Source organism: Zalophus californianus, chromosome 14 (assembly GCF_009762305.2).
Source record: "Zalophus californianus isolate mZalCal1 chromosome 14, mZalCal1.pri.v2, whole genome shotgun sequence".
Lineage (NCBI taxonomy): Eukaryota > Metazoa > Chordata > Mammalia > Carnivora > Otariidae > Zalophus > Zalophus californianus.
In genome coordinates, this window is record NC_045608.1 from 79,389,914 (window position 1) to 79,416,688 (window position 26,775).

At 43.4% G+C, this 26,775-nt stretch overlaps 1 long non-coding RNA gene and 1 pseudogene across 1 annotated transcript in view; one reads left to right on the forward strand and one right to left on the reverse strand.

The window, feature by feature from the left end:
* Positions 1–23,399, reverse strand: part of LOC113912927 — a 36,923-nt gene extending 13,524 nt beyond the window's left edge. The window contains exons 1-4 of the long non-coding RNA XR_003517039.1: positions 23,217–23,399; positions 17,411–17,503; positions 15,508–15,627; positions 15,153–15,309 (exon numbers count right to left, since the gene is read on the reverse strand). This is a non-coding gene — a long non-coding RNA (uncharacterized LOC113912927). The remainder of the gene's footprint in view (positions 1–15,152; positions 15,310–15,507; positions 15,628–17,410; positions 17,504–23,216) is intronic.
* Positions 342–1,610, forward strand: LOC113912926 (annotated as a pseudogene).
* Positions 23,400–26,775: the final 3,376 nt, after the last annotated feature.

Below are 26,775 nucleotides of genomic sequence, written 5' to 3' on the forward strand. Positions count from 1 at the left end.
AGACCCGTTTCAGACTTCTGATCTCCAGAACTATAAGAGAATATATTTGAGTTGTTCTATTTTATTTACTTACTTACTTACTTACTTACTTACTTACTTACTTTGAGGGATAGAGTGTGAGCAGAGTGCGGGGGGGCATGAGGGGCAGAGAAAGAGGGATAGAATTTTAAGCAGACTCTGCTGAGCACAGAGCCTGACACGGGGCTCAATCTCACAACCCTGAGATCATGACCTGAGCCGAAATCAAGAGTTGGACACTTGGAACCCCTCTAACCGCTCCTCTTTTCCAGAGTCTGGCCTCTCTTCCCAGCATGGCCGCTGCCCCCAGCCCACACAGAATAATGGTGACAGCTGAGGTACTGAATATTGATAGAAAACTCTATGAGGGTAAAACAAAAGAAGTCTATGAATTGCCAGATAGTCCAGGAAAAGTGCTCCTGCAGTCCAAGGACTAGATTACAGCAGGAAATGCAGCCAGAAAGAATCACTTGGAAGGATAAATAAAATAAACTGCCAGTTGTATCTTTCAGTTGTTAAAGGAAGCAGGTCTCAAAACTGCTTTCCCCAGAACATGTGGGGAGACAGCTTTCATTACACCTAAGTGTGAAATGATTCCAATTGAATGGGTTTGTAGAAGAATAGCAGCTGGTTCTTTTCTCAAAAGAAATCTTGGTGTCAAGGAGGGATATAAGTTCTACCCACCTAAAGTGGAGCTGTTTCTCAAGGATGATGCCAATAATGAGCCACAGTGGTCTGGGGAACAGCTAATTGCTGCAAAATTTTGCTTTGCTGGACTTGTTATAGGCCAGACTGAAGAAGATATCATGAGTCATGCTACACAGGCTATTTTTGAAATACTGGAGAAATCCTAGTTGCCCCAGAGCTGTATGCTGGTTGACACGAAGATTGATTTTGGTGTTGATGTAACCACCAAAGAAATTGTTCTTGCTGATGTTATTGGTAATGATTCCTGGAGACTCTAGCCGTCAGGAGATTGAAGCCAACAGAAAGATAAACAGTCACATTGTGACCTCAAGGAAGTAACTCCCAAAGGGCTCCGGTTGGTAAAGAAAAATTTTGAGTGGGTTGCAGAAAGAGTGGAGTTGCTTCTGAAATCAGAAAGTCTGTGCGGAGCTGTAGTATTGATGGACTCAACTTCCGATCTCAGTCACTGTGAAAAAATCAAGCAAGCTTGTAGAAATTTTGGCATGCCATGTGAACTTCGGGTAACATCTGCCCTTAAAGAACCAGAGGAAATTCTGAGGATTAAAGCAGAGTATGAAGGGGGTGGCATTCCTACTGTATTTGTGGCAGTGGCAGGCAGAAGCAATGGTTTGGGGCCAGTGATGTCTGGTAACACTGCATACCCAGTTATCAGCTGCCCTCCACTCACTCCAGACTGGGGAGCTCAGGATGTGTGGTCTTCTCTTCAACTACCCAGTGGTCTTGGCTGTTCAACCATATTTTCTCCGGAAGGATCAGCTCAGTTTGCTGCTCAGATATTTGGATTAAACAACCATTTGGTATGGGCTAAACTGTGAGCAAGTGTATTGAACACATGGATTTCCTTGAAGCAGGCTGACAAGAAAATCCGAGAGGGCAATTTATAAAACATTGTTTTTTTGTTTGTTTAGAAAAAATATACATTTCTTGTTTAGTTTCAGAAAAAAATCAAGAGGAAAAGTTTTAAAGTCAGTCAAAGAAAACAATAAAATTTACTACTGAATAAAAAAAAGGGAGAGAGAGAGAGAGAGTTGGATGCTTAACTGACTAAGTCATCCAAGCACCCCTATTTGTGTTGTTTTAAGTCTCCAAGTTTGTGGTAATTTTTATTTATTTTATTTTTTTTAAAGATTTTTATTTATTTATTTGAGAGAGAGAATGAGAGAGAGAGAAAGGTCAGAGGGAGAAGCAGGCTCCCTGCTGAGCAGGGAGCCCGATGTGGGACTCGATCCCGGGACTCCAGGATCATGACCTGAGCCGAAGGCAGTCGCTTAACCAACTGAGCCACCCAGGCGCCCTGTGGTAATTTTTACAGCAGCAATAAGAAACTAATGCACAAATTAGCCTCATATTCGGAGGCCCACAATGTCATCCTAAACGCAACTCAGGCTCTCCCTATATGTGATCACTGTCTAAGTTAATCCTGGCTAAGTTAAATGCCCCAAATCTCCAGTTCTCCCACTCTTGCTCTGGTGGAGTCTTTTCTTTCTCCTTATCTCTTTCTGGTGCCACCCTACTTATCCTTCTTCCCTTCCAATGCAAAACGAAAGAAAATCTGTGTCCCAGTTAGTCGAGAATGGAGATAGCAAATAGGGACAAGAAAGGGACAGAGTGAGTTGCCTTCAGGATGAATCCAGAGGGGGTGTTATTAGTAATTAAGGGCTGGCTGGTAAATGTTCTGGCACACTAGTAAAACTTTGGCAGGTTCACTACATCAGCTAATATATTAAATACTGTGTTTTATAATGTGCATAAAGAGGAGTACCATTTAGACCTTGCCAGGACCTCTTCTGAGAAAGCTGTGAGTTCTCAGATGTTTGGAAAAGGATTCTTCCAAATTTCTAGGCAAAACAAATTAAAGAAGAAAACAGAGCTGCTCAGCTACTTGACCTTTTTCTCTATTCACACCTTCTGATTGTACAGGTTTGTGTAGAGGAGTCAGGAGTTAACATCTTAGATCAGTCCCTGGCCCATATTAGCACTGATTAAATGTTACATATTATTATTAAAATTATTTTCTCTAATGATTCTGAATTAGCTAAATAATTACTCCCTCCTTTCCAAAAGATCCTTCAGGAATGTTAGAAAATCAAAAAGAGACGCACAAAGGTCAAACTGGACTTTGCTTCTCTTTGGGAATTGCCTCCTGCTTCAAGAACAACTTTTTATATACGCATCTTGCATTAAAATGGGATTTTCTTTCCTTCTCTTGCCTGTGTGAGAACAAATAAATCTGTTGTCCTGTCAGAAATACTTAAATTGACCTCAGCCAAGGATCACTCCTGACTCTTCCAAGTGATCTGCCTCGCCCACAGGCAAATCCATAGGACTTATTCCAACAAATATGATAGAAATCTGGATTTGCCCAAAAATCCTAGAGGGAAAGCTTAAGGAGAAATATTCTATGCTTGGTTGCATCCGGGATCAAGACTTACTGGGATATGTGAAAACCCAAGTAGTCTGGCCCCACACTTTGAATTTGACCTCTCGCCTAATGACGCTTTCCCATTTCTGGGCAGTGCACCCCCACTTCCTCCTCGTCCACATTATTTTAGGATGTTCCCTCTCTCTACACAGTCCCTTCCATTTCCCTGACTTTCCCACCTCCAACTCCACAGTAGGCTTCTCTCTGCCTTACCCATTCTCTTCTGAATGAAAAGAGTCTTGGAAAAAGGCAAAGTAAGTAGTGCTACAAACTTGGGATTCATTTTTGAAAACTGTACATACATTCATATGTATTAAATCAAGGCAGGGAATAGAGTCACAACAGATCACAAGAATGGTCTTCAAAGTAAATTGTAGCCTGTTGTATGGCTCAAATTTACTTATAAACTATACAGAAATAAATTAACTTGTGTTATCCATCCCTCCATTCTTCTGTGCTTGGGGAATCTCATATCCAGCAAATGTATAAAGTGGAATTTTAACATACACAGACCCTTCCGTGTTATTAAAGAACCTAAAATTTGGGAAGGAAAGATGGCAGAGGAGTAGGGGACCCTATTTCAACTGGTCCCTGGAATTGAGCTGGATATCTACCAGACCACTGTGAGCACCCACGAAACTAGCCTGAGATGTAAGAAGATCTGGATCTCTACGAACAGAATATCGCCAACTCGTTGGTGCCGAGGTACGAAGCAGGGACCCGTGATTCCGCCGGCAGATATTGCAGGATAAATGGCAGCGGGAGGGTGCCTGGCCGTGGGGATCCTACACCGCCGGTGAGTGACAGCCTCGCGCGCTGGGGACGGGGCACAGACTCAGGGACCGGGCACAGACTCGCAGACCGGTAGTGGCGGGGAAAGGACTTTAGGGCAGCCCCCGGGGCGGAAACCCGGAGCGGCGGGGGGGGGGGGGGGGGGGGGGGGGGGGTGCGGCTGGTGGTTTTAGAAGCACAAAGGGCAGAGACACCGTGCTCCAAACTGGAGGCGGGACTGGGGGGCGCAGCAGAGGGGCGCACAACCCAGGCCGCTGCAGTTTATAGCAGCACGGACAGAAACGGAGACGGTGTGGCCTGGAGAGCTCAATGAGGAACAGACTGCGGTCTCTCTGCTCTGAGGCAGAGGATTGGAACCGGTCTCTTCTGCTCTAACTCGTGGAAGAGACGCGGAAAGCCACCAGGGAAAGCTGCCAGAGAACAAAAGCCCCAAAAAACTGGTTCCCACTGAGCCCATCCCCCGCCACAGGGGGGCAGGGCAACTCGGCCCAAACAGGGTTGCCTGAGTAACAGCGCGGCAGGCCCCTCCCCCAGAAGACAGGCTGGGAAAACAAGAGGCCAGCAACCCCAAGGTCCCAAGAAAACAGGTGCATCTTGCTTGGGTTCTGGTCAATAATTTGGACTCTGTACATTCCCTCAACCACCCATCAACAGAATGACTAGGAGGAGGAGCCCCCAAAATAGAAAAGACTCAGAGATCATGACTTATGCGGCAGCTTTACAAATGGATGCAGATATAACCAAGATGTCGGAGATGGAATTCAGGCTAGCAATTGTGAAGACAATGGCTAGAATGGAGAAATCAACTAATGGCAACACAGAGTCTCTAAGGGCAGAAATGAAAGCTGAATTGGCAGAACTTAAAAATGCTATCAGTGAGATCCAATCCAATCTAGATCATCTAACAGCTAGCGTAAGTGAGGCAGAAGAACGAATAAGCGACCTGGAAGACAATATAATAGATAAAAAGGGAAAAGAGGAGGCCAGGGAAAAACAACTCAGAATCCATGAAAACAGAATCAGAGAAATAAGTGACACCATGAAGCGTTCCAATGTCAGAATAATTGGAATCCCGGAGGGAGTGGAGAGAGAGAGAGGACTAGAAGATGTATTTGAGCAAATCGTAGATGAGAACTTCCCTAATCTGGGGAATGAAACGAACATTCATGTCCTAGAGGCAGAGAGGACCCCTCCCAAGATCAAGGAAAACAGGCCAACACCCTGGCATGTAATAGTAAAACTTGCAAATCTTAGAACCAAGGAAACCATCTTAAGGGCCGTTAGGGGGAAGAGATTCCTTAGGTACAGAGGGAGGAACATCAGAATAACATCAGACCTATCCACAGAGACCCGGCAAGCCAGAAAGGCCTGGCAAGACATATTCAGGGTACTAAATGAGAAGAACATGCAGCCAAGAATACTTTATCTGGCAAGGCTTTTGTTTAGAATGTATGGAGAGATGCAGAGCTTCCACGACCGGCAGAAACTGAAAGAATATGTGACCACTAAGCCGGCCCTGCAAGAAATATTAAGGGGGGTTCTATAAAAGGAGAACGACCCCAAGAGTGATATACAACAGAAATTTACAGGGACAATCTATAAAAACAAGGTCCTCACAGGCAACATGATGACAATTAGTTCATATCTTTCAATAATCACTCTCAACGTGAATGGCCTAAATGCTCCCATAAAATGGCACAGGGTTGCAGATTGGATAAAAAGACAGGACCTATCCATATGCTGCCTACAAGAGACTCATTTTGAACCTAAAGATACATCCAGACTGAAAGTGAAGGGATGGAGATCCATCTTCCATGCCAGCGGACCTCCAAAGAAAGCTGGGGTAGCAATTCTTGTATCAGACAAATTAGATTTTAAACTAAAGTCTGTAATTAGAGACACAGAAGGACACTATATCATTCTTAAAGGTCTACCCAACAAGAAGATCTAACAATTGTAAATATCTATGCTCCCAACATGGGAGCAGCCATCTACATAAGCCAACTGTTAACCAAACTAAAGAGTCATATTGATAACAGTACGTTAATTGTAGGAGACCTCAATACTCCACTCTCAGCAATGGACAGATAATCTAAGCAGAAAATCAACAAGGAAACAAGAGCTTTGAATGATATATTGGACCAGATGGACCTCATAGATATTTACAGAACATTCCACCCTAAAACAACAGAATACTCATTCTTCTCGAGTGCACATGGAACTTTCTCCAGAATAGATCACATACTGGGTCACAAATCAGGTCTCAACCGATACCGAAAGATTGAGATTATTCCCTGCATATTCTCAGACCACAGTGCTTTAAAACTGGAACTCAATCACAAGAAAAAATTTGGCAGAAATTCAAACACTTGGAAGCTAAAGACCACTCTGCTCAAGAATGTTTGGGTCAACCCGGAAATCAAAGAAGAACTTAAACAATTCATAGAAATCAATGAAAACGAAAACACATCGGTCCAAAACCTATGGGATACTGCAAAGGCGGTCCTAAGGGGGAAATACATAGCCATCCAAGCCTCAGTCAAAAAAATAGAAAAATCCCGAATTCACCAACTAACTCTACACCCTAAAGAACTAGAGAAAAAGCAACAAACGATGCCTAAGCCACGCATTAGAAGAGAAATAATTAAAATTAAAGCAGAGATCAATGAATTAGGAACCAGAAACACAGTAGATCAGATCAATGAAACTAAAAGTTGGTTCTCTGAAAGAATTAATAAGATCGATAAACCACTGGCCAGACTTATCCAAAAGAAAAGAGAAAGGACCCAAATTAATAAAATTATGAATGAAAGGGGAGAGATCACGACCAACACCAAGGAAATAGAAATAATTATTAGAAGTTATTATCAACAACTATATGCCAATAAACTGAGCAATCTGGATGAAATGGAGGCCTTCCTGGAAACCCGTAAGCTGCCAAGACTGAAACAGGAAGAAATTGACAACCTGAATAGGCCAATAACCAGTAACGAGATTGAAGCAGTGATCAAAAACCTCCCCAAAAACAAGAGTCCAGGGCCTGATGGATTCCCTGGGGAATTCTACCAAACATTCAAAGAAGAAATAATACCTATTCTCCTGAAGCTGTTTCAAAAAATAGAAACAGAAGGAAAACTTCCAGACTCATTCTATGAGGCCAGCATTACCTTAATCCCCAAACCAGGCAAAGACCCCATCAAAAAGGAGAATTTCAGACCAATATCCCTGATGAATATGGATTCCAAAATCCTTAACAAAATCCTAGCCAATAGGATCCAAAAATACATTAAAAGGCTCATCCACCATGACCAAGTGGGATTTATCCCCGGGATGCAAGGGTGGTTCAACATTCACAAATCAATCAATGTGATACAACACATTAATAAGAGGAGGGAGAAGAACCATATGGTCCTCTCAATTGATGCAGAAAAAGCATTTGACAAAATACAGCATCCTTTCCTGATTAAAGCTCTTCAGAGTATAGGGATAGAGGGAACATTCCTCAAGTTCTTAAAATCCATCTATGAGAAACCCACAGTGAATATCATCCTCAATGGGGAAAAGCTGAGAGGCTTTCCCTTAAGATCAGGAACACGTCAAGGATGCCCACTCTCGCCACTATTGTTCAACACAGTACTAGAAGTCTTAGCAAAAGCAATCAGACAACAAAAATAAATTAAAGGTATTCAAATTGGCAAAGAAGAAGTCAAACTCTCTCTTTTCGCAGACGACATGATACTTTATGTGGAAAACCCAAAAGACTCCACCCCCCAAATTACTAGAACTCATACAGCAATTCAGTAATGTGGCGGGATACAAAATCAATGCACAGAAATCAGTTGCTTTCTTATACACTAACAACGCAACTGTAGAAAGAGAAATTAGAGAAACGATTCCATTTACAATAGCACCAAAAACCGTAAGATACCTCGGAATAAACCTAAGCAAAGAGGTAAAGGATCTATACTCTAGGAACTACTGAACACTCATGAAAGAAATTGAAGAAGACACAAAAAGATGGAAAAATATTCCATGCTCATGGACCGGAAGAATAAACATTGTTAAAATGTCTATGCTACCCAGAGCAATCTATACCTTCAATGCCATCCTGATCAAAATTCCAATGACATTTTTCAAAGTGCTGGAACAAACAATCCTAAAATTTGTATGGAATCAGAAAAGACCCCGAATCGCCAAGGAAATGTTGAAAAAGGAAAACAAAGCTGGGGGCATCACGTTGCCCAATTTCAAGCTATATTACAAAGCTGTGATCACCAAGACAGCATGGTACTGGCACAAAAACAGACATATAGACCAATGGAACAGAATAGAGAACGCAGATATGAACCCTCAACTCTATGGTCAAATAATCTTTGACAAAGCAGGAAAAAACATACAATGGAAAAAAGTCTCTTCAATAAATGGTGCTGGGAAAATTGGACAGCCACATGCAGAAGAATGAAACTCGACCATTCTCTAACACCATTCACAAAGATAAACTCAAATTGGATGAAAGACCTCAATGTGAGACAGGAATCCATCAAAATCCTAGAGGAGAACATAGGCAGTAACCTCTTTGACATCGCCCACAGCAACTTCTTTCAAGATACATTTCCAAAAGCTAGTGAAACAAAAGCAAACATGAACTTTTGGGACTTCATCAAGATAAAAAGCTTCTGCACAGCAAAGGAAACAGTCAACAAAACAAAGAGGCAATCCACAGAATGGGAGAAGATATTTGCAAATGACACTACAGATAAAGGGCTGGTATCCAAGATCTATAAAGAACTTCTTAAACTCAACACCCAAAAAACAAATAATCAAGTCAAAAAGTGGGCAGAAGATATGAAAAGACACTTCTCTGAAGAAGACATAGAAATAGCTAATAGACACATGAAAAAATGTTCATCATCATTAGCCATCAGGGAAATTCAAATCAAAACCACATTGAGATACCACCTTACACCAGTTAGAATGGCAAAAATGGACAGGGAAAGAAACAACAAATGTTGCAGAGGTTGTGGAGAAAGGGGAACCCTCTTCCACTGTTGGTGGGAATGCAAGTTGGTACAGCCACTTTGGAAAACGGTGTGGAGGTGCCTCAAAAATTTAAAAATAGAGCTACCCTATGACCCAGCAATTGCACTACTGGGTATTTACCCCAGAGACACAGATGTAGTGAAAAGAAGGGCCACATGCACCCCAATGTTCATAGCAGCAACGTCCGCAATAGCCAAACTGTGGAAAGAGCCGAGATGCCCTTCAACAGATGAATGGATAAAGAAGATGTGGTCCATATATACAACGGAATATTACTCAGCCATCAGAAAGGATGAATACCCAGCTTTTACATCAACATGGATGGGACTGGAGGAGATTACGCTAAGTGAGATAAATCAAGCAGAGAAAGTCAATTATCATATGGTTTCACTTATTTGTGGAACATAAGGAAGAGCATGGAGGACATTAGGAGAAGGAAGGGAAAAATGAAGGGGGGAGATCGGAGGGAGAGGTGAACCATGAGAGACTGTGGACTCTGAGAAACAAACAGGGTTTTAAAGGGGAGGGGGGAGGGGGGATGGGTTAGCCTGGTGATGGGTATTAAGGAGGGCACGTTCTGCGTGGAGCACTGGGTGTTATATGAAAACAATGGAGCGTGGATCACCACATCAAAAACTAATGATGTATTGTATGGTGACTAACATAACATAATAAAATTAAAAAAAAAAAGAACCTAAAATTTATATACAAAGGTGATATTCTCAACGGTCAGCTCTTTCATAGCCTTATTCAACCTCAGCCTCCTTTTCCTCTGAGGCTGTGATAGAGGCTGGCTACTCCAGCCTGGAAATGTAAGGTCAGCTCATGATTTATCTTGGCAATTATTGCTACACTTCCAGAGCACACCTGGTGGGAGCAATTACTTGTATTTCCAGAAACCATATTTGTCTGAGAAATCTTCACATCTCTTTTCTCTCCTAAAAACAATTAAAATAAATTCTAAATGGAGAAGTGACCACTATATTTCAGTCTACATCACACACCTTAGGTTGCTATCTACTTCACTCAAGCATGACTCCCACACTGCTGTTTCCAGTTTTGTGGAAAGCACAGCTATTCACTGGCCATAACTTTAATGAAGGAAAAATGATTCTGGATAGAAGACATAGAAACAAACTAATCATTGATCTGGCCATTTCACTACTTCAAGACAGGGCTATTTTTAAAACTTACTCTATAACTTGCTAATGCCGACTATTCGCAGTACTCCATACTCACCAAAATGTTAGAAGTCTACCAGTTTGAACTAACTCTCCCTGCCCCAGTATCTAAGTCTTTTTGCCAAATATATTACTTACCTATTAATAATGGCATAAGCTGAGTAAGCTTTCCTTAAGACTAATTTAAGTAAATCAGAAGATAAATGAACTATGTCCTTGGATTTTATGCCACTTTGGAAAATAGCCATGTACAAACCTTCAGGAACACAGTTAAAAATAAGAATGAGTACACTTTCCCCAAAAGGCCTCATGGTTGTCCTTGACAATTGTCTCAAAAGATTAAGAGCACACATCTAATCCCAAGACTCTCCTGTCTTCAATAATTCAGCTCAGTAAACCTTTATCAATCATTTACCATGTACAAATGACCACGCTTGTCATTTTAGTGGGCATAAAGATAAATAAGACATGGTACCTGCCCAAGAAGAACTTATTCATTTCTCATCCATTAAGATATTGACACCGTTTTAGTAGCCAATTTTATTTTCTGTTCCCAACAAGACTTGAATTAGACAAAATCAAAGCATGTCCTGCCCTTTGCGGCATGAGCTAAATCTACAGTCAAAACACTAATGTTAAAATAAAGGAGGAAGAAAATATTAACAATTTTCTTTCCAGGAAGTCAGTTTGTATTGTTTAGAATCTCTTTTCTCAGAGTGGGTTTTTTTTCCCCAAAAAATTCTTAGGTGAGTTCTCAACTATTTGTTCTCATTATAATTTTGCTTCTGGTTTACTCTAAGACCCACAGGTAAAATCTTATGCTTTATTACATGAGAGCACGGGAATCTAGCTTCCTCATAAGGAAAACAGAAAACTAGTGAGAAAAAGCTGTTGAAAGAATGAACCCCATCACGTCCTGTGAAACTTGAAGAGTTCCCCTTAAGATGAAATTTTGAACACAGACAAAATGCTGAAGAGTTAATGGTCAGAGACAGCCAGTTTTCATGAGCTCTAAGGAGATCTGGTGTTTAAATTTGAATCAGAAGTGTGAAATAAAGAAAATGCTGCCTGTGTTAGGAGGGCTGAGGTTGGAACAAACAGCAACCTTTTCTTTGATACCCTGGAGTCCTTTGCCTGGCTCAGCCAACAGGTCAACTTAAGGCACTGTCATGACAAAATGCTCTAATTTGAGTCTGGATTTGCTTAAAGGCTACATAAAACCTAGTAGAGTTGTTGATGTGTAGGGGAGGAAAACAATTTTCTCTCTATCTTTCTTAGTTCTTGGCTGGGGCCCCTATAACTAACACGAGAAAAACTGTATAATGTATAATTCGTGTATATATAGGCGATGCCCAGAGAAAAGTGAGTATCTCTAAGAAGTGGCTTAGAATTTCAGCTTAAAGGCCATGGTCCGCTAAAGACAAAAGAAGTATGGTGGAGAGGAAGGTCAGTTATGGGGAGGTTAGGAGGTAAAGCATAACAAACAAAGGTAAGGTTTGTTATGCACATTTAAATCAATGCTTTCTCTATTGACAAAAAAAGAAAAAAAGATTCTCTTGTATTTCAGAGCCATTCTTCTCTTCCTGATACAGTGATACAGAGAGGGAGACACCCCTAAAAATGTAGACTTCCTTTATAAATGTAAATTTCCCTTACAAAAGGGTAACTGCTACTGTGTTTTAAATTAATTACCTAATAACCTTTATTCAGGAAGTAAAAGTAACCGAAACAGTGGTTCATAAGGTACATCACACAAGGCCTGTGTGCAAGGACGCTGCCCCAATTCCACACTCACTCCCCCTCAGGCGCCCTATTAAGACGTCATTCTGGATAGCCACAAAATGGTGGTAACATATCCAAAATAATACATTAGTGTCAATGCATTAAAACATTTAGGGGACTCGGTGGAGAAGACAAAGGGCAGAGAAGACAGCAATGTTGAAATGATCAAACTTCTAACAGCTAGCATCCTTCCAATTTTATATTAGGCTCTTTGATTTGGACACTCTTTTTCAATGTAAAAACAGTGCACATGAACCCTCTTCTGCTTTCTGCTCAGCTTCTCCCAATGTGCCATTCAACCCTATGCAATATTTCATAAAATAAATTATTTTAAGTATTTTTCAACAATGAGAACAATAAAGAAAAGAGCCATGAAAGTAAGAACATCAATCGCTATAGTTGCATGTATGATCCATGATTCTTGATCAATAGGAATACATCCATAAATATTCAGAACTGGAAGTGACCTTGAAATTTTTATTGCAACCATTTCATTTTATCAGCTTCAAATACCAAAGCTCTGAGAGATTAAATTGCCCTCACTCATGTCTCCAGTATGCAGTAGAAACTGCAATAAAGATCAATTAACTAAAATGAAACCACTTTCCTAACATATATGCTACAACCTGTTTACAGCGAGAACAGCACCGCTAATATCACAGAGAACGTTGCACCATTATTCTTCTCTTCCTTGCTGCAGCCCCCTCTTAGAGCTCTGAAGGAGGAAGAGGTCATCAACAGAAACAGAAAAGGAATGACAGACATCATCTTCCTTCTCCCATCTCTCTCCAAGTATCACAGAGGTAGTGGGAACTAAGTAAAAATATTATGCCTGTCAGGAACTGGGGGGGTGTCTCCTTGTGTGAGTGCCCTGCGTTGGGTATGCAGCTGACACCACAGAACAGGACAGGAGGGGAGACCAGGCACCGGGAGCACACAGTGGCCCAGCAGCCCCTGTGCTACCCGGCCCCGGGGGGACCAGGCATGATGGCTCCTGGAGGTAAGCAATGGGGGACAAATTTGTGCTTTCATAGGAAATGATGCATTGTCTAGACTCTAGAGGACTCGTCTGGATTATATGATTCCAAGGGAGCTATTTTACAACTGTGAATTTTATATGACGGATAGCGATGCAAAATAATGCTTTGCTATAAACATGCAAATTCAGTCCCATCCCTAGAAGTTTCATTGACTTCCCTTCTAATGTAAAAGCTAGGTTAGGGTGCTTCGGCACATTCATTTTAACATTCTTGTACTCCATAGATTGGTACTTTTTTTTAACTTTTCCATTGAACTGGTTGTAACATCTCACCCGTTTGAGTCAAATAAAATCTTCAGCATGTGTTCATTTTCATATCTGTATGAGAATTGTGATTTTTATCCTTTTTAAAAAATATTCTTTAAGAATCCAGATGAAGAACCTACCTGGGTCCTTCCCTGTGATCCAGCCACAAGCACCCACAATTTGATAGAAGGGAAGCCATAACAGAACTATAGCTCACAACTGCTCATGGTACACTAGCGTAACAATAGACACTTCACCCGAGAGGCTCAGGCTTTTTTCCTTTCTTCCCCCTGTGTTCCTTAGAGGTGAAAATCTATTACCACGGGGGAGGGTGTTTTAATTCACATCTAAGTGACTAGACCTCAAGCTGAGTTTGCATCCTCAATTCACCAGAACCTGGATTCATTTGCAAGTAAATAAAATTTAACTTTCCTTTCTGAACAGTCCTTAATGTCAGTGACAACAAAGAGCTCTGGCAAAATTTTCATAACTAAAAGGTAAGCTTTGGCTTTAAATGCTAAGTAAGCTCTTTAAAAAATAAAAATAAAAACCCTGGCCCCCTTCCTATAGTATATAACTTCCCAACCTCTTCCCCCTGCCTGCTCCCTTATTGGAAGGCACAGTATTCTTTATATCCTTCACTAAAACGAATGTATTTGGTACCTAAACAGACCAAAGCTTATCAGGAATCTCAGTCTGTTGGAGGTAACTGCGGGCTCTTGGGTCTTTTGCTGAAACTCAGCCACTCAGAAGAGATGACACAGTGGATAAGAGAATGAACCAGGATGTAAAAATTAGTGGTTCCAAATTCATCCTTGGTTTTGCTACTATACCCTCAACTGAGGACAGCGGTTTCCAGAGGGAAGTGTGGGAAGCAATGAGTCAAACTGTTACTTATCTTTATTTTTAACTTAAGAATGATTTTGATTGTGTTTTGTTTTGCAAATATTTGTGTATATTTTGCAGTATAATATAGCAGTATTATAGTATATGTACATAATTTGTAAGTGAATGAATAAATAAATATGTCAGGGGCGTATGCTCAAAAAATGTGTAAGGATGACCAGTCAAAACCATTTAGAGCCTCTTCTTTAGTGATACCAGTGAACGTTAACTAAGGCCTGTGTTCCCTAACAGCAGGGATGGTAGAGGGATTCTCTCACCATTTTGTGTTCCCAGGAAACACAAAGGACCACCAAGGTAAGAGCCACCTCTGTCTTTCTTCAGTGATTCAGGGGCTATAAATTAATGGTTAGGACCAACTAGAAAGAATTATAAAAATTAGAATAAGCAAAGGCAGGTTCTGAAGACGCTCAGGGCTGATGGACCCTTAAAATTGAGTTGTTTTGGATTGAATTGTTTCCCCTAAAATCCATACATTAACACCCTAATCTCCACTCTGCTTTGTATTTGGAGATAGGGACTTTAGGGAAGTAATTAAGGTTAAATGAGGTCTTAAGGGTGGGGCCCTAATCCTATAGGGCTGCTGTCCCTATAAGAAGAGATATCAGATATCTCTCTTCCCACCCCCCCACCCCCCACAACATACAGGCACAGAGGAAAGACCCTGTGAAGACGATGAAAAGGTAGCCATCTGCAAGCCAGGAAGAGCATTTTCACCAGAAATCAACCCTGAAAGCACCTCGATCTTAGACTTCAAGCCTCCAGAACTGTGAGACAATATATTACAGTTGTTTAAGCCACCACACCCCGCCCCCGCCCCATGTATGGTATCTTATTATGGCAGCCTGAGCAGACTAATATACTTGTCCACTTAACCTCCATTGATCAAAAATAACTGTTACAGGGTAACCTTCCCAGGTCCCCTTCCTCCTTGGAAGGTTTATAGGATCGCTGAATAAACTTTGCTTTACTATCGCTCAAAAACCAAAACAAAACCCAAACAACTTACAGTGGAACTTACGGTTACAGTGGAAGACAGTAGGGTCTCTAGGAGAATGCGGAGCAATGGTTTTCCATAAGAAAGAAATCCCCTGTGAGAAGCCAGGTATAGGAAAGGGGGAAACATCTTTTCCTTCTGCCCATCTTAGCTGTATTGACCAGGGGTCCTGCAAACCAGACTGACAAAAGAAAAGCAGAAGTTCATCAACATGTACATCATGCATACACTTGGAAGTACCCAGAGGTGAGTAAATCAAAGGGGTGGCTAGAATGTGGGCTTATATAGCATCTTAACAAAAGAATAATACGTTTTTAAAGAAGTGACAAAGAAGGACTGTGAGTTTCTAGTGTGGCAGAAAGTGTGGAAAGGCAAATACCTGGGGAAACCAATGGAAGATCAGGGCTGGTTAGTCAAGTTTGCCGTGAGGATTCTTCTGGTGCCCTTTCCCGCCTGATGAACGTCTAAGGTTGTCTCTGGTGATTATCTTTTGTCCTTTCTGGCAAAGAGGGGAGGGAGGACACCTTTATAACCTTATGTCCTGCTTTTAGGCAAATAGGGGGAGGATGGAGAACTTTTCTTATATCTACTTCTTCTCAATTGCCTTCAGCTCAAAACAATCCTCCTGTCAAAGACGCATATTTTCAGCAGGGAGTCTGCTTCTCCCTCTGACCCTCTTCCCTCTCGTGCTTTCTATCTCTCATTCTCTCTCTCTCTCTCTCTCAAATAAATAAATAAAATCTTTAAAAAAAAAGTGGCATATTTTGTGGTGGAATAGTCCACTACCCTCCATAGGGAAATCTTTCCGTCTCCAAAAAAACATACGAAAATTAATTTCAACCTCCCACCTTCAAGCCCACAGTGCAAAAACACTTGTGACCTTTCTTTCAGTAATTATAAAGCCACTCCATCCTGAATGATTTCTAACATCAAATTAGAAAGTAGGAGTCCTGAAAGTCAAAAGAGCAATCATCTTTTAAACTCTAGGAAGATACAAAGGAAGGGTAAGTGCAAGTACACGTTTCTTTAAAAAATTAACCAAGCTGACAGGTACCTGGCTGGCTCGGCTGATGGAATACGCTGCTCTTGATCTCAGGGCTGTGAGTTTAAGCCCCACATTGGGTGTGGAGATTACTTAAAGATAAAATCTTAAAAAAAATTATCTAGGCTGAGTACACCTAGACCGTCTTTCAACTTCTTTCTGCCATTTGGAGTCTACCTGTGCCTTTCCTGCAGCTGCTCCATATTTCTCTGTAGCCTCCATGGCTTCTCTACTCCCAACACTCTCTGCATGTTCCTTTCTTGCTTGGAATTTCTTAATGCCTCAAAATCTTTACAGTGGGATTTAATACCATCTCCAACCACCTTGGCTCACTCTCCGAACTCAAATACCACCCCATCGAGCCTTCCCTGACCTTCCTCTCGATTCCTATAGCATACACCTGTACTAATTCTTAGTCCATTTGGGCTTCTATAACAAAATACCGCAGACTGGGCAGCTTATAAACAACAGAAGTTTACTTCTCACAGTTCTAGAGGCCGGGAAGTCTAAAGTCAGGGTGCCAGTGTAGTTATGCTCTTGTGAGAGCCCTCTTCCTGGTTCCTAGCCAACATCTTGCTGTGCCCTCACACGGCGAAAGGGGTGAGTGATCTCTCAGGAGCCTCTTTTATAAGGGCACTCATCCCGTTCATGAGGTTCCACCCTTATGACCTAAGCACCACCAAAGGCCCCACCTTCTGGTACCATCATCTTTGGGGTTTGGATTTCAACATACGAATTTTGAGGAGGCACAAAACCTTTTCAGTGGCCTAGTGATTCCAGACAGAATCACTGCAAATTGGGGAGGACGTATCTCCAAATGGCCCGGAGAAGCACACTTAGGGAAACAACTGTACGGCCCCCAGTGGTCCAGTGAGGACGAGCACTGTGTTTCTGGATGACCAGATCTGTGAGGAGGCAGGTGTGTGGGAGAAAGAGGTCGACCCTCAGACACAGTCCATCCCTCAACCTAGTGTCTCTCATCTAGTGATTTCACTTTCAAGGATGGTTTGATGTCCATTTTAATAGCTCTCCGACCATCAGTTTGGGCGAATTTCTTGTAGCCCTTCTTGATCCGAACGTTCGTAATGTCTCGCCCTTTGGATTAGATTCCGTAGAGAGATGTTCTACCACGAGTATAAAATATCAGGCTAGAGGCAAGGGCCCATATCGTCAAAGTAGCTGCAGCTCTGAAGATGGTAGTACAGCAGCTAAAATTTAAAATAAGAACCAGACACCTCACCCAGGACCTCTCATGGAGAGAGCACATCCAAGTCACATGACCATGCTGGGCCTCAATCTTCTCATCCTGAAGAAGGGCACGTTCTCTCTTAGCCTAGAAAGAATTTTATAGGCTTAGGTTTGCAAAGCCAATTTGAAAGCGCTATTAATTTCCCCCTGCCCACCCTGGTATCCAGGTATATGTTAAAGCTTGCCTATGGTTTTCAGTCTCAGGAGCCTGGCTTTTCAGAGCCACTGTTAACTGGACTGAAAATATTACCTTGTAGCACCTATGACATTAATGTTGAATTTTGAGCTTCTGAAATGGAAGTTGATAAACTGGGGTGTGGAAAAATTACTTAAGATCTTCTCAAGAATTTCTACTCCCAGTTTGCAAGAATCCTGAAGGAGAGAACCTCCGCCTGGTTTATTCTGTCTCCCTTCAACCCCCTCCCTGGAGACAGATTGCAAACTAGCCTTTGCCAGAGCCAGGGTACCACATAATGTTGCTGCTGCAATGGCCATGACCTTAATTACTGTTGCGTATTATTCAAAAACACTAATTGAGTCGTGGTCCCATTGCAAATGTGACTTAACTTGCTGTTTTACTGCTTGCTCAGCCACTGCAAATAAAAAATAATGGCAGTTGTAATTAACTCAGAACCAGCCATATACCCTGCCCCTCCGCCCGTGACGGGTAAAAGTTCAATTAAAAAGTAAAGTTATTAACAGAGTAAGGTTTGGTCACACATCTGTCATACAGAGTGTGACAGGACACAAAAATTACCCCATGCCACTAGCGAGGAAATCCCTAGAGACCTGTGGTAACTTTACTTAGGGGCCTTCAAGATAAATAGCTCTCTCTATCAAGCAATTAAAATTACTTCATATATAGGGTCATATGATTAGTCACTTTCCCAAAAAAGTCTAAATAGAGGTGTTTATTTTACATGAATGATATAGCAGTAAACTAAACTAAAAGAAAAAAAGGGATCATGAAGCAAGGCTAAGAAGAACCTTATAGAAATGTCTGCAAACTCCCCAAAAGGTTAGTTATTAGAAACCTTCAAAAAAATATGTGACAGGGGCACCTGGGTGGCTCAGTCATTAAGCGTCTGCCTTCGGCTCAGGTCATGATCCCGGGGTCCTGGGATGGAGCCCCGCGTCGGGCTCCCTGCTCGGCGGGAAGCCTGCTTCTCCCTCTCCCACTCCCCCTGCTTGTGTTCCCTCTCTTGCTGTCTCTCTCTCTCTCTCTCTCTCTCTCTCTGTCAAATAAATAAATAAATAAAATCGTAAAAAAAAAAGATATGTGACACAGTGAGATATTGCTCACATCCACGAGGATGGCTGTCACGAGAAAGAAGGACAATAACAAATGTTGATGAGGATGTGGAGAAATTAGAAAACCTCATGCACCACCAGTGAGAATGTGCAGTGGAACGGCCACTTGGAAAACAGTTTGGTGGGTCCAAAAAAGTGAAATGAGAAGTGTTCAAATGACCTTGCATCTCCACTTCCAGATATATACTCAAGATTAAATATGTCCACGCAAAAACTTGTACACAAATGCTCACAGTGGCACTATTGATAATAGCCAAAAAGTAAAAGCCACACAAATGTCCATTGATCGATGGATGGATGAACAAGATATGGTCCATCCATACAACGGACTGTTATTTAGCCAAAGAAAGGAACGAAGCACTGACCCATGCTACAACATGGATGAGTCTTGAAAATATGCTAAGTGAAAGAAGCCAGTCACAAAAGGTCACATATCAAGGACGCCTGGGTGGCTTAGTCGGTTAAGCGTCTGCCTTCAGCTCAGGTCATGATCCCGGGGTCCTGGGATCGAGCCCCGCATCGGGCTCCCTGCTCGGCGGGAAGCCTGCTTCTTCCTCTCCTGCTTCCCCTGCTTGTGTTCCCTCTCTCACTGTCTCTCTCTGTCAAATAAATAAATAAAATCTTAAAACAAAACAAAACAAAAGGTCACACATCACATGATTCCATGTAGCTGAAAAGACCAGAATAGGTAAATCTGTAGAGACAGAAAGTAGAACAGTGGTTGCCAGGGCTGAGAGATGGGGCTGTAGTAGAGGAAAAACCTTTTTCATTGGCTGGGTCCACAGATCATACCCATAAAAGACAGATTAACCAGAAAAAAAATTAATTACGTATGTACACACAAGAATTTCACCAAGAAATGAGATGCAAGGCAGCAGTCAGATTAGGTTTATATAGCATCTTAGGCTGAACAAAGGAAAAGGGGTTTAGGCTTCTGGAAAGGTGGGGGGAGAACAAGTTATGAGAAGGGGAGGAAATAGATGGTAAATGAGGCTTGTCTTGTTAGGCACATGGAGTCTCTCAGGTGGTAAGGGTTGTCTTTGAGAGTAGGTCTGGAAGCACCTTTACAAAAGAGGAAATTTATACTTTATTTTTAGGCAGTTAGGAGTTGGCAGTATAGAACTTTTTTTGCTGGGTCTCAGTTGTCTTTAGCACAAAATAATCTTTGTGCCAAAGGGCATGGTCATTACTCGGCCTCTTCTGTCAATCCAGTGGCCTCTTACCACATCCACTTTAGGCTAGACGGCTACTGCCTTCAGGAAGCAGGGGCCGCTAGCAAAGCAAATAATTGAGACAAAGACGCAACTCAGAATGAAAACAGAAGAATCAATATAGGCACGGTCCTTTATGTTCTTGCCTAGGTATATATATTTTATTGGGATTGCAAAATTTAACCTGCAAGTAGGGAGATGTACACCTTCCTTCCGGTCACAAGTAATCTGGCCTCCCACAAATTTCATGATTCAAAAAATTTTAGCTACATGTCCAAACTGGTTTAAAACTAAATCCAGTCTGATAATACACACGAGGCTTTAGGAAGCATCCAGTATCATTTAGATAAAGGTGTTCAGCTCTCAGATAGCTTCAGTTTCCTCCAGTTGATCCGCTGTAGACAACTGGATGTTTAGGGGAAATGTGAAGGCTCTGCCAGCATTCTGTGACTCATGTAGTTGATGATCTGCTCTTTTCTGGCGTGAGCACTGCTCTGGTAGTACTTTCAGGCTTACCAACGCCCAAATTCACTCAACGCTCGCAGCTGTAGACCTCTGGCCTTTCCTACAGCCAGTTTGCAATCCCCGTGGCCCCTGCTCCAGAGCCCCAGTCTCAGCGCTTGATGTCCTACCTGTGTGTGTGGCCCCGGGGAATGTCCACTGCTCTCAGCTCAGCATCTGAAGCCGGGATCCTGGGCAACCTAAGGTAGTTCCATCCAGAGCCTCCCTCCCTAGCGTAACCGACAGGACTGCCATTCAGGGTGAGCTGGGCAGGTCTGAGAATTGATCCAGAGAGATTTTCAGGGCGCTAATGAGCGTCTTGTTTTGACAGAGCGCTTCCTCTGCCTTTGGCTTTTTTCTCTCCTTACTTGAGCCAAAGCGAAATGAGGCAAAAATCTGGGCATATGCAACCCATTTTGGGTCTCCTACCTCCCTCTGCAGATCTCTTCTCTACATACCCTGGGGCCGGAAGAATCAGGCTTTGCCCCCTTCTATGAATCTCAGTTCTCACTATCATATCATGTCTACCCTCCTTAGTAGAAGGAGCTCTGCACGGAGTTATCAGGATTGGGCTATGTGAGAGAGGAGAGGGGAGTGCAGGTGGTATGAGTTGGAAAAAATATTTTCATTCTCATTTGCATGTCAGGGGCTGAATGCTATCTCATCTTTCCTGTGTTCACACTCTAATGTGCTGAATCTCCCTGTCCCATACACTCCCCCTCCCTTGAGCCAAGGCAAGTTGATACTTGGGGCTAACTAAGACAAAGCCTGGCATTCAGAAAGGCAAAAGAGAAATGCACATTAATACTTTTCAAAACCTTCCCCTTTGCCATATATGTACACACCATTTGATGGGAGTGTTTAGTAGTTAAGAATATTAAGGAATCCTGGAATCGTTCTGAGTACTCAAGTACTCAAAAAATGATACCATAATGTATCATTTTTCTGGATCAACAAATGCATTTTATTGGGCTAACAGCAGATGCCCTTGTACTACGATGAAATGTCGATGCATATAAACGGGAGACACGTAACGTAAGCGTCCATAAGAATGCTCTGGAACCAGACAGCCTGGATTCAAATCCTGACTCTGCCACTTCGTTTTGCCAAGTTGCCAATCCTATGCTTTTGTTTCCTCACTTATAAGATAGGGGTAATAATTTATTTATTTATTTTTAAAGATTTTATTTATTTCAGAGAGAGAGAGCATGCTCAAGCATGAGCCGGGGGGGGGGGGGGTGGGCAAGGGGCAGAGGGAGAAGCAGACCAGGACCCTGGGATCATGACCTGAGTGAAAGGCAGATGCTTATCCGACCGAGCCACCCAGGCGCCCCAAAGGGGTAATAATTGAGAAGGTGTTTGTGACAAATATAGAAAATACACCTATAAAGGACTAGAACAGTTTCTAGCACATAGTAAAAAATGTAATAAATATTGTTATACGTGCATATATAATTATGATATGCATATAATTGTGATATGAATCTGACTCCCATATCTCCCAACAAATATGGGCCGAGTGCTGTGCTAAGCATTAAAGTACCATGTCAAACAAGACAGATATAGTCCTGCCCTGTGTGTGTACCAGAGCTCACGACAAGGACCCACACAAGCTCGTTGTAGCTAGACAAGATCTAGGTGTGTTCTCTCAGGGAATTCTTCAGTTAGCTCTAGTTGTATGGCTTCCTGGAGGCCGGTCGGGCCACACCACCCGAAATGTCGCCCCAGTGGGCATGTATGTTCTTTGCCAACACTATGCAGTCAACAGCCTTTCAGCTCAGTTCACAGCTCTGTGCATGCCAGGGTCTTTGGTTCTCCCCAGGTGTGTGGACAACCCTGGGACTGAGTTCTTCCACCGATGAAACACAAGGGGGCAGTAGCGGCACCAAGTTGTAAGGTGGCGCGACTCTTAAAATCGAGCCCTGAAAAGAAAGGGAAATAAAGATGATGCAACGCAAGGTAGGAAGGGGGGGGGAGGAAAGAGGAAGGAAGGAAGGAGAGAGAAGAAGGAAGGAAGGAAGGAAGGGAGGAAGGGAGGAAGGGAGGGAGGGAGGGAGGGAGGGAAGGAAGGAAGGAAGTGCAGTGTAAGAGCTGAAGACAAACTGTAATGTTTTGGCTCCGGGCCTCGCTCCCTTCTGGACACGAGGCAAAGCGTGGGATTAATGCACCCACGTGCACAATGGGGAAGACGTCTGCTGTGGAGGGAGGAGTGAAAGGCCAGCAGACCAGCGGCGCTGCAGCCCCGCCAGGAGGGCCTGCCCCTAGGGAAGGGTTGCCCACTCTCGGGCCACTTAGCCACCTGCCCCCCGCACCCCCCTCAGCAGCTTTAGCGCCCGGTTCGTTCCCCCCACTGGCAGCTGCCATCAGCCACTCCAGCCTGAGAGCTTTCCCTCTCCTCAGAGCCAGCTGCAGAGTGAGCCCGGTGTCCCAGCCACCACACCCTACGCAGCCCCAGCACACCCGCCCACAATCCATTTTCTTTCTAAGAGCTTTACTACCAGGAAACAGATAAGAGGTAACAAAAATAAGCAGAGAGCGAATTACCAAGATAAAGGCAATCTTTTATAGCCCCCGGAGCAGAACCTCTAGCTCTTATTTTCTTTTCAAAACTAGATTTTTCCAGAGAGAGCTAAGGTGGCCAAATGTCTAGGTTTGTCCACGATGGCCTAGGACCGAGGGGAGTCCGGAAATGGGAAACCCCCCCCCACCCCCGCTGAGACTGGAAGGATCTTGCACAAACCAGGAAGAGTCGGCAGCCTCCAGGGGAACTCTTACCTGCCCCTCCTCTCCTTCTGACAAAGATTCCAGACTCAAAATTGCACAGTCACCCAGTCAGGGGCTGAACAAAAAGGTGGGTGTTCCGGCTTCTCCAGGCACCTATTGTCTCAAGTGGGCAGTTGACATTACTCAAGACCATTAGAAAGGAATAACTCAGTAGGTGATTCTGTCTCCTGGGACCCCTTCTGGTTCTGTGCAGCTTCCTCACCCAGATGGGAGGGAGGAGGAGGAGGGCGGGGTTCCTTCTGGGTGCTCACCTGGACATTTTTTAGGGAGGAGTTACATTCTCAAATGCAGGAAACCCTCCCATCCCTGACTGCCCAACAGCATTTTGCAAACTGCTATTTCCTGAAAGGCTATCTTAAAAACCATCTCCAAGTTAAACAGGATTCTTCGCAGCATGATTTCCAGAATGGTGATATGCTAACACCATGCATTTCCTAGAGGGACTCAAGGATGCAGCCCCTCCCAAACCATGAAACCACAGACTTTCCTCCCTTGGCTTCTGGGAGTTACAAGAACAGCTTCCAGAACCTGTGTTCTAAGAGCATAGGACCCTGGAGGCTTTGATCCCACCTGAGCAACTCTGGGGCTCTCTCCTAGTGATAACCAGCACTCTTTTTCATGGAGAAATCACACAGAATGCTGGAGGAACTTCCCCGGGGTGGACGTAGCGCCAGCGGAGCCATGCCAAGCAGTGGTCAGCCGTGTGCGCCTGTGTGTGCATGCATGTGTGCGCCTGTGTGCATGCATGTGTGTGCATTGCACACGCTTGTGGGCCGCCTGCCCTACTCGGTTCTTTGCATCTAGCCCAGTGGCATGTGGCATCTCTGCTGGCGTGGGGAGGGCAACATAAAGTCTTCTAAAGGCCTCTGTGCCTGCCTGACTTCCTACACTTTTTTAAACTGTAGGGTCCAATTGGGTGCAAATTCCAGCCAATTTAGTTCTCGGGTCATCCCCTCGTGCGCCAGCCTATGTAGGATTTACTTCAGGTTACTGTAAACAAACAGTAGTTTTGTTCTACTCTTGCTTAAATATACTCTCACATATGCCCATTTTATGTTTTCTAGTAGCATTAGAGGCTGTTGCCTTGAGATTAGTTCAAAGCAACACATACGTAATAGGTTTCCTTTTTCAAATACTTTTCTTTTTTTCCCCTACATTTTGTTTTTGCCATTTTTTAAATGGCAAAAACTCCAACAAGTGCTGATTTATATACTGAAAACCAGCTCTCTAAAGTAAATTGGGAAATGCAGTTTGAATTCCTTAATTTATTTATTTTCCCCTCCCGCTAATGTTGCTTGTTTGTTATTCTGAATCTTGAGCGTTGATGCTAAGAAAGAAAAAGGGTGCCCTCCTGTGGGGCATTTATCACCTGTAAATTTCCATGAGAACTTGAGCCTCTAATCTCTGAATTTGTTTCCTCCAGAGCAAATTGACTTTCATCGAGGTGACTTTGGAGTCAAGTCGTTTTGTAGGTTCGGAGAAGTAGGCTCTGCAAGCCCGAGGCCTGAGCTTCCCGGTAGGCCGGGGAGCTGCCCTGCAGAGGTCCCTCTGTCATCCCCTCTCCTCAAAGCTGCCTCCATGGTGCAGTAGTTCCCCCCCCAAAAAAAACAATCCAAGTTGTTTAATTAAAAGATTACCAGCTCCTTATTTCCTAAGCAAAACAGAACAGTAAGTATCCCCGCTGTAGTGTAAATAATGGAGATCAGCCTTCCCTCACGCATCCTGGTGAGGGAAACTGCTCTTGGATGGGTTGTCAGCCATCCACTACAGCACTTCGGGCTGAGACTCACACATATGTGCTATTAATGTTGATTTCTGGCAAGTGCTATTGGTGCTATTTATTTAAAAGAAGCCAACTATTTAAATGGAGTTAAAACAAACAGGTCTTTCACCTCCTGAGCCCCAACCTACAACCTTTGGCTCAGCCTTCCCTGAGTTTTGTTTGGATTTTTAAAAATTGACAACACCCTCTAATAAATTCCCTCCTTCTCTACCAACTGGTCTCAACTGGCACTGGAAAGCCTGAAATGCCAAAGAGAGTTGACGCTATCTGGGTGGCAGCTTGCTGAGAAAAATTAACCTCCCCTGGTTTCCTCCCCGGGTTTTAGACTGATTGAGGTCACCTTTTTAAAGAACAACCTGTCCACTCTGACCACCTGCAAACAGGGGTGGTTCCTACCAGCACTTCACATTACTAACTGTGGCCGCAATGTTCCGGGGCCTGGGTGTTCTGCTGGCCCAGGGAGAGTTGATGAAGGTAAGGGTGCATCATGACTTTCAATGTCAGATAATGTGACAGCTCGAAGGGACCCTGGAGAAGATGGATTCCCGCTCTTTCCTGAAGAGGAAGCTGAGGCCCAAATCCACAGAGCTAGCTGATTGTGGGAAGGGGAGCCACGTGTCTGCTGCTTCTTGCCAACGCTTCTCTTGACCACAGAGACCGACCCACCCCATCTCCCCAGCTTGGATTTCTTTGCAGGCCTGAGGGGGGGAGGCGGGGCAAGGAAAGGGCCGATGGGAAGGAGGCCTGACGGTTAAGGAAGACAAACCAGTCTTCCAAACTGCAGCGAACACTGTAGGGAAGAAGAAGGCAGGACCAGAAATGACGTGGGCTTAAAAATGGGTTTTCTCTGCCTTCCCTTTTTATTTTTCTTTTTGAATTTACTGTGCAAAGTTCTGAGTTAATTATGCACCTCAGTTCATGGCACATTATCATCTTTGTCCTCTCCATGGCCCTCTTGTTGCTTTATTTATTCTCTTTATCTCCAAACTCCATTCACTTCTGCTGATAGGCAACCATTCTCATCTGTTTATTGTGTATCTTTTTATTTGTATGTGTTCTTGCAAGATGGTATTATTTTGTGATATACATGAATATATGGATAGATAGATCTCTATACGACAAACATGGGCTTTTAATTTCATTTTGTTTTAAAGATTTTATTTATTTATTTGACAGAGAGAGACACAGCGAGAGAGGGAACACAAGCAGGGGGAGTGGGAGAGGGAGAAGCAGGCTTCCAGCAGAGCAGGGAGCCCTATGCGGGGCTCGATCCCAGGACCCTGGGACCATGACCTGAGCCGAAGGCAGACGTTTAACAACTGAGCCACCCAGGCGCCCCTTAATTTCATTTTGAAACAATTATAGACACATAAGATGTTGTAATAAGAAAAATAGTACAGGGCGCCTGGGTGGCTCAGTTGGTTAAGCGACTGCCTTCGGCTCAGGTCATGATCCTGGAGTCCCGGGATCGAGTCCTGCATCGGGCTCCCTGCTCGGCGGGGAGTCTGCTTCTCCCTCTGACCCTCTTCCCTCTCGTGCTTTCTATCTCTCATTTTCTCTCTCTCTCAAATAAATAAGTAAAAATCTTAAAAAAAAAAAAAAAAGAAAGAAAAGAAAAATAGTACAGAGGCACCTGGGTGCTCAGTCAGTTAAGTGTCCAACTCTTGGTTTTTTCTCAGGTCATGATGTCAGGGTAGTGAGAGTGAGCCCCATGACAGGCTCCAGCTCAGCATGGAGTCTGCCTGAGGTTCTTTCCCCCTTCTTCTC